Raw genomic sequence first — 8,854 nt, forward strand, 5'->3', positions numbered from 1 at the left:
TGCCTGCCGTTTTAACTGTAAAACCGGGTTGGAGCTTGAACCTCCCCATATATATGTATGGAGTGGAGTTTGCTACTGAAAAGAAACTTTGTGTTCCCTTCAAGCTAGGTGAAGGACGGCTTTCACACACACTTATCTCTCAGAACTGAGCATGTGGAGAGACGTTCGTTCATCCAGCACAAAGGGAACGGGTTGCAGGAGAAACACTTACTCTGGTTTCTCAGTCTGTTTCCTAGTGCCGGTTTGAAGTGCCTGCCGTTTTCACTGTAAAACCGGCCTGGAGCTTCAACCTCCCCATATATATGTATGGAGTGGAGTTTGTAAGTGAAAAGAAACTTTGTGTTCCCTTCAATCTAGGTGAAGGACGGCTTTCACACACACTTATCTCTCAGAAATGAGCATGTGGAGAGACGTTCGTTCATCCAGCACAAAGGGAACGGGTTGCAGGAGAATCACTTAGTCTGGTTTCTCAGTCTGTTTCCTAGTGCCGGTTTGAAGTGCCTGCCGTTTTCACTGTAAAACCGGCCTGGAGCTTGAACCTCCCCATATATATGTATGGAGTGCAGTTTGCAACTGAAAAGAAACTTTGTGTTCCCTTCAAGCTAGGTGAAGGACGGCTTTCACACACACTTATCTCTCAGAACTGAGCATGTGGAGAGACGTTCGTTCATCCAGCACAAAGGGAACGGGTTGCAGGAGAAACACTTACTCTGGTTTCTCAGTCTGTTTCCTAGTGCCGGTTTGAAGTGCCTGCCGTTTTCACTGTAAAACCGGCCTGGAGCTTGAACCTCCCCATATATATGTATGGAGTGGAGTTTGCAAGTGAAAAGAAACTTTGTGTTCCCTTCAAGATAGGTGAAGGACGGCTTTCACACACACTTATCTCTCAGAACTGAGCATGTGGAGAGACGTTCGTTCATCCAGCACAAAGGGAACGGGTTGCAGGAGAATCACTTAGTCTGGTTTCTCAGTCTGTTTCCTAGTTCCGGTTTGAAGTGCCTGCCGTTTTCACTGTAAAAGCGGGTTGGAGCTTGAACCTCCCCATATATATGTATGGAGTGGAGTTTGCAACTGAAAAGAAACTTTGTGTTCCCTTCAAGCTAGGTGAAGGACGCCTTTCACACACACTTATGTCTCAGAACTGAGCATGTGGAGAGACGTTCGTTCATCCAGCACAAAGGGAACGGGTTGCAGGAGAAACACTTACTCTGGTTTCTCAGTCTGTTTCCTAGTGCCGGTTTGAAGTGCCTGCCGTTTTCACTGTAAAACCGGCCTGGAGCTTGAACCTCCCCATATATATGTATGGAGTGGAGTTTGCAAGTGAAAAGAAACTTTGTGTTCCCTTCAATCTAGGTGAAGGACGGCTTTCACACACACTTATCTCTCAGAAATGAGCATGTGGAGAGACGTTCGTTCATCCAGCACAAAGGGAACGGGTTGCAGGAGAATCACTTAGTCTGGATTCTCAGTCTGTTTCCTAGTGCCGGTTTGAAGTGCCTGCCGTTTTAACTGTAAAACCGGGTTGGAGCTTGAACCTCCCCATATATATGTATGGAGTGGAGTTTGCTACTGAAAAGAAACTTTGTGTTCCCTTCAAGCTAGGTGAAGGACGGCTTTCACACACACTTATCTCTCAGAACTGAGCATGTGGAGAGACGTTCGTTCATCCAGCACAAAGGGAACGGGTTGCAGGAGAAACACTTACTCTGGTTTCTCAGTCTGTTTCCTAGTGCCGGTTTGAAGTGCCTGCCGTTTTCACTGTAAAACCGGCCTGGAGCTTCAACCTCCCCATATATATGTATGGAGTGGAGTTTGTAAGTGAAAAGAAACTTTGTGTTCCCTTCAATCTAGGTGAAGGACGGCTTTCACACACACTTATCTCTCAGAAATGAGCATGTGGAGAGACGTTCGTTCATCCAGCACAAAGGGAACGGGTTGCAGGAGAATCACTTAGTCTGGTTTCTCAGTCTGTTTCCTAGTGCCGGTTTGAAGTGCCTGCCGTTTTCACTGTAAAACCGGGTTGGAGCTTGAACCTCCCCATAGATATGTATGGAGTGGAGTTTGCAAGTGAAAAGAAACTTTGTGTTCCCTTCAAGCTAGGTGAAGGACGGCTTTCACACACACTTATCTCTCAGAACTGAGCATGTGGAGAGACGTTCGTTCATCCAGCACAAAGGGAACGGGTTGCAGGAGAAACACTTACTCTGGTTTCTCAGTCTGTTTCCTAGTGCCGGTTTGAAGTGCCTGCCGTTTTCACTGTAAAACCGGCCTGGAGCTTGAACCTCCCCATATATATGTATGGAGTGGAGTTTGCAAGTGAAAAGAAACTTTGTGTTCCCTTCAAGCTAGGTGAAGGACGGCTTTCACACACACTTATCTCTCAGAACTGAGCATGTGGAGAGACGTTCGTTCATCCAGCACAAAGGGAACAGGTTGCAGGAGAAACACTTACTCTGGTTTCTCAGTCTGTTTCCTAGTGCCGGTTTGAAGTGCCTGCCGTTTTCACTGTAAAACCGGGTTGGAGCTTGAACCTCCCCATATATATGTATGGAGTGGAGTTTGCAACTGAAAAGAAACTTTGTGTTCCCTTCAAGCTAGGTGAAGGACGCCTTTCACACACACTTATGTCTCAGAACTGAGCATGTGGAGAGACGTTCGTTCATCCAGCACAAAGGGAACGGGTTGCAGGAGAAACACTTACTCTGGTTTCTCAGTCTGTTTCCTAGTGCCGGTTTGAAGTGCCTGCCGTTTTCACTGTAAAACCGGCCTGGAGCTTGAACCTCCCCATATATATGTATGGAGTGGAGTTTGCAAGTGAAAAGAAACTTTGTGTTCCCTTCAATCTAGGTGAAGGACGGCTTTCACACACACTTATCTCTCAGAAATGAGCATGTGGAGAGACGTTCGTTCATCCAGCACAAAGGGAACGGGTTGCAGGAGAATCACTTAGTCTGGATTCTCAGTCTGTTTCCTAGTGCCGGTTTGAAGTGCCTGCCGTTTTAACTGTAAAACCGGGTTGGAGCTTGAACCTCCCCATATATATGTATGGAGTGGAGTTTGCTACTGAAAAGAAACTTTGTGTTCCCTTCAAGCTAGGTGAAGGACGGCTTTCACACACACTTATCTCTCAGAACTGAGCATGTGGAGAGACGTTCGTTCATCCAGCACAAAGGGAACGGGTTGCAGGAGAAACACTTACTCTGGTTTCTCAGTCTGTTTCCTAGTGCCGGTTTGAAGTGCCTGCCGTTTTCACTGTAAAACCGGCCTGGAGCTTCAACCTCCCCATATATATGTATGGAGTGGAGTTTGTAAGTGAAAAGAAACTTTGTGTTCCCTTCAATCTAGGTGAAGGACGGCTTTCACACACACTTATCTCTCAGAAATGAGCATGTGGAGAGACGTTCGTTCATCCAGCACAAAGGGAACGGGTTGCAGGAGAATCACTTAGTCTGGTTTCTCAGTCTGTTTCCTAGTGCCGGTTTGAAGTGCCTGCCGTTTTCACTGTAAAACCGGGTTGGAGCTTGAACCTCCCCATAGATATGTATGGAGTGGAGTTTGCAAGTGAAAAGAAACTTTGTGTTCCCTTCAAGCTAGGTGAAGGACGGCTTTCACACACACTTATCTCTCAGAACTGAGCATGTGGAGAGACGTTCGTTCATCCAGCACAAAGGGAACGGGTTGCAGGAGAAACACTTACTCTGGTTTCTCAGTCTGTTTCCTAGTGCCGGTTTGAAGTGCCTGCCGTTTTCACTGTAAAACCGGCCTGGAGCTTGAACCTCCCCATATATATGTATGGAGTGGAGTTTGCAAGTGAAAAGAAACTTTGTGTTCCCTTCAAGCTAGGTGAAGGACGGCTTTCACACACACTTATCTCTCAGAACTGAGCATGTGGAGAGACGTTCGTTCATCCAGCACAAAGGGAACGGGTTGCAGGAGAAACACTTACTCTGGTTTCTCAGTCTGTTTCCTAGTGCCGGTTTGAAGTGCCTGCCGTTTTCACTGTAAAACCGGCCTGGAGCTTGAACCTCCCCATATATATGTATGGAGTGGAGTTTGCAAATGAAAAGAAACTTTGTGTTCCCTTCAAGCTAGGTGAAGGACGGCTTTCACACACACTTATCTCTCAGAACTGAGCATGTGGAGAGACGTTCGTTCATCCAGCACAAAGGGAACAGGTTGCAGGAGAAACACTTACTCTGGTTTCTCAGTCTGTTTCCTAGTGCCGGTTTGAAGTGCCTGCCGTTTTCACTGTAAAACCGGGTTGGAGCTTGAACCTCCCCATATATATGTATGGAGTGGAGTTTGCTACTGAAAAGAAACTTTGTGTTCCCTTCAAGCTAGGTGAAGTACGGCTTTCACACACACTTATCACTCAGAACTGAGCATGTGGAGGGACGTTCGTTCATCCAGCACAATGGGAAAGGGTTGCAGGAGAAACACTTACTCTGGTTTCTCAGTCTGTTTCCTAGTGCCGGTTTGAAGTGCCTGCCGTTTTCACTGTAAAACCGGCCTGGAGCTTGATCCTCCCTATATATATGTATGGAGTGGAGTTTGCAACTGAAAAGAAACTTTGTGTTCCCTTCAAGCTAGGTGAAGGGCGGCTTTCACACACACTTATCTCTCAGAACTGAGCATGTGGAGAGACGTTCGTTCATCCAGCACAAAGGGAACGGGTTGCAGGAGAAACACTTACTCTGGTTTCTCAGTCTGTTTCCTAGTGCCGGTTTGAAGTGCCTGCCGTTTTCACTGTAAAACCGGCCTGGAGCTTGAACCTCCCCATATATATGTATGGAGTGCAGTTTGCAACTGAAAAGAAACTTTGTGTTCCCTTCAAGCTAGGTGAAGGACGGCTTTCACACACACTTATCTCTCAGAACTGAGCATGTGGAGAGACGTTCGTTCATCCAGTACAAAGGGAACGGGTTGCAGGAGAATCACTTATTCTGGTTTCTCAGTCTGTTTCCTAGTGCCGGTTTGAAGTGCCTGCCGTTTTCACTGTAAAACCGGGTTGGAGCTTGAAACTCCCCATATATATGTATGGAGTGGAGTTTGCTACTGAAAAGAAACTTTGTGTTCCTTCAAGCTAGGTGAAGGACGGCTTTCACACACACTTATCTCTCAGAACTGAGCATGTGGAGAGACGTTCGTTCATCCAGCACAAAGGGAACGGGTTGCAGGAGAAACACTTACTCTGGTTTCTCAGTCTGTTTCCTAGTGCCGGTTTGAAGTGCCTGCCGTTTTCACTGTAAAACCGGGTTGGAGCTTGAACCTCCCCATATATATGTATGGAGTGGAGTTTGCTACTAAAAAGAAACTTTGTGTTCCCTTCAAGCTAGGTGAAGGACGGCTTTCACACACACTTATCTCTCAGAACTGAGCATGTGGAGAGACGTTCGTTCATCCAGCACAAAGGGAACGGGTTGCAGGAGAAACACTTACTCTGGTTTCTCAGTCTGTTTCCTAGTGCCGGTTTGAAGTGCCTGCCGTTTTCACTGTAAAACCGGCCTGGAGCTTGAACCTCCCCATATATATGTATGGAGTGGAGTTTGCAAGTGAAAAGAAACTTTGTGTTCCCTTCAAGCTAGGTGAAGGACGGCTTTCACACACACTTATCTCTCAGAACTGAGCATGTGGAGAGACGTTCGTTCATCCAGCACAAAGGGAACAGGTTGCAGGAGAAACACTTACTCTGGTTTCTCAGTCTGTTTCCTAGTGCCGGTTTGAAGTGCCTGCCGTTTTCACTGTAAAACCGGGTTGGAGCTTGAACCTCCCCATATATATGTATGGAGTGGAGTTTGCAACTGAAAAGAAACTTTGTGTTCCCTTCAAGCTAGGTGAAGGACGCCTTTCACACACACTTATGTCTCAGAACTGAGCATGTGGAGAGACGTTCGTTCATCCAGCACAAAGGGAACGGGTTGCAGGAGAAACACTTACTCTGGTTTCTCAGTCTGTTTCCTAGTGCCGGTTTGAAGTGCCTGCCGTTTTCACTGTAAAACCGGCCTGGAGCTTGAACCTCCCCATATATATGTATGGAGTGGAGTTTGCAAGTGAAAAGAAACTTTGTGTTCCCTTCAATCTAGGTGAAGGACGGCTTTCACACACACTTATCTCTCAGAAATGAGCATGTGGAGAGACGTTCGTTCATCCAGCACAAAGGGAACGGGTTGCAGGAGAATCACTTAGTCTGGATTCTCAGTCTGTTTCCTAGTGCCGGTTTGAAGTGCCTGCCGTTTTAACTGTAAAACCGGGTTGGAGCTTGAACCTCCCCATATATATGTATGGAGTGGAGTTTGCTACTGAAAAGAAACTTTGTGTTCCCTTCAAGCTAGGTGAAGGACGGCTTTCACACACACTTATCTCTCAGAACTGAGCATGTGGAGAGACGTTCGTTCATCCAGCACAAAGGGAACGGGTTGCAGGAGAAACACTTACTCTGGTTTCTCAGTCTGTTTCCTAGTGCCGGTTTGAAGTGCCTGCCGTTTTCACTGTAAAACCGGCCTGGAGCTTCAACCTCCCCATATATATGTATGGAGTGGAGTTTGTAAGTGAAAAGAAACTTTGTGTTCCCTTCAATCTAGGTGAAGGACGGCTTTCACACACACTTATCTCTCAGAAATGAGCATGTGGAGAGACGTTCGTTCATCCAGCACAAAGGGAACGGGTTGCAGGAGAATCACTTAGTCTGGTTTCTCAGTCTGTTTCCTAGTGCCGGTTTGAAGTGCCTGCCGTTTTCACTGTAAAACCGGGTTGGAGCTTGAACCTCCCCATAGATATGTATGGAGTGGAGTTTGCAAGTGAAAAGAAACTTTGTGTTCCCTTCAAGCTAGGTGAAGGACGGCTTTCACACACACTTATCTCTCAGAACTGAGCATGTGGAGAGACGTTCGTTCATCCAGCACAAAGGGAACGGGTTGCAGGAGAAACACTTACTCTGGTTTCTCAGTCTGTTTCCTAGTGCCGGTTTGAAGTGCCTGCCGTTTTCACTGTAAAACCGGCCTGGAGCTTGAACCTCCCCATATATATGTATGGAGTGGAGTTTGCAAGTGAAAAGAAACTTTGTGTTCCCTTCAAGCTAGGTGAAGGACGGCTTTCACACACACTTATCTCTCAGAACTGAGCATGTGGAGAGACGTTCGTTCATCCAGCACAAAGGGAACGGGTTGCAGGAGAAACACTTACTCTGGTTTCTCAGTCTGTTTCCTAGTGCCGGTTTGAAGTGCCTGCCGTTTTCACTGTAAAACCGGCCTGGAGCTTGAACCTCCCCATATATATGTATGGAGTGGAGTTTGCAAATGAAAAGAAACTTTGTGTTCCCTTCAAGCTAGGTGAAGGACGGCTTTCACACACACTTATCTCTCAGAACTGAGCATGTGGAGAGACGTTCGTTCATCCAGCACAAAGGGAACAGGTTGCAGGAGAAACACTTACTCTGGTTTCTCAGTCTGTTTCCTAGTGCCGGTTTGAAGTGCCTGCCGTTTTCACTGTAAAACCGGGTTGGAGCTTGAACCTCCCCATATATATGTATGGAGTGGAGTTTGCTACTGAAAAGAAACTTTGTGTTCCCTTCAAGCTAGGTGAAGTACGGCTTTCACACACACTTATCACTCAGAACTGAGCATGTGGAGGGACGTTCGTTCATCCAGCACAATGGGAAAGGGTTGCAGGAGAAACACTTACTCTGGTTTCTCAGTCTGTTTCCTAGTGCCGGTTTGAAGTGCCTGCCGTTTTCACTGTAAAACCGGCCTGGAGCTTGATCCTCCCTATATATATGTATGGAGTGGAGTTTGCAACTGAAAAGAAACTTTGTGTTCCCTTCAAGCTAGGTGAAGGGCGGCTTTCACACACACTTATCTCTCAGAACTGAGCATGTGGAGAGACGTTCGTTCATCCAGCACAAAGGGAACGGGTTGCAGGAGAAACACTTACTCTGGTTTCTCAGTCTGTTTCCTAGTGCCGGTTTGAAGTGCCTGCCGTTTTCACTGTAAAACCGGCCTGGAGCTTGAACCTCCCCATATATATGTATGGAGTGCAGTTTGCAACTGAAAAGAAACTTTGTGTTCCCTTCAAGCTAGGTGAAGGACGGCTTTCACACACACTTATCTCTCAGAACTGAGCATGTGGAGAGACGTTCGTTCATCCAGTACAAAGGGAACGGGTTGCAGGAGAATCACTTATTCTGGTTTCTCAGTCTGTTTCCTAGTGCCGGTTTGAAGTGCCTGCCGTTTTCACTGTAAAACCGGGTTGGAGCTTGAAACTCCCCATATATATGTATGGAGTGGAGTTTGCTACTGAAAAGAAACTTTGTGTTCCTTCAAGCTAGGTGAAGGACGGCTTTCACACACACTTATCTCTCAGAACTGAGCATGTGGAGAGACGTTCGTTCATCCAGCACAAAGGGAACGGGTTGCAGGAGAAACACTTACTCTGGTTTCTCAGTCTGTTTCCTAGTGCCGGTTTGAAGTGCCTGCCGTTTTCACTGTAAAACCGGGTTGGAGCTTGAACCTCCCCATATATATGTATGGAGTGGAGTTTGCTACTAAAAAGAAACTTTGTGTTCCCTTCAAGCTAGGTGAAGGACGGCTTTCACACACACTTATCTCTCAGAACTGAGCATGTGGAGAGACGTTCGTTCATCCAGCACAAAGGGAACGGGTTGCAGGAGAAACACTTACTCTGGTTTCTCAGTCTGTTTCCTAGTGCCGGTTTGAAGTGCCTGCCGTTTTCACTGTAAAACCGGCCTGGAGCTTGAACCTCCCCATATATATGTATGGAGTGGAGTTTGCAAATGAAAAGAAACTTTGTGTTCCCTTCAAGCTAGGTGAAGGACGGCTTTCACACACACTTATCTCTC

The sequence above is a fragment of the Vicugna pacos genome, unplaced genomic scaffold (genome assembly GCF_048564905.1).
Source record: "Vicugna pacos unplaced genomic scaffold, VicPac4 scaffold_21, whole genome shotgun sequence".
NCBI classification, from domain to species: domain Eukaryota; kingdom Metazoa; phylum Chordata; class Mammalia; order Artiodactyla; family Camelidae; genus Vicugna; species Vicugna pacos.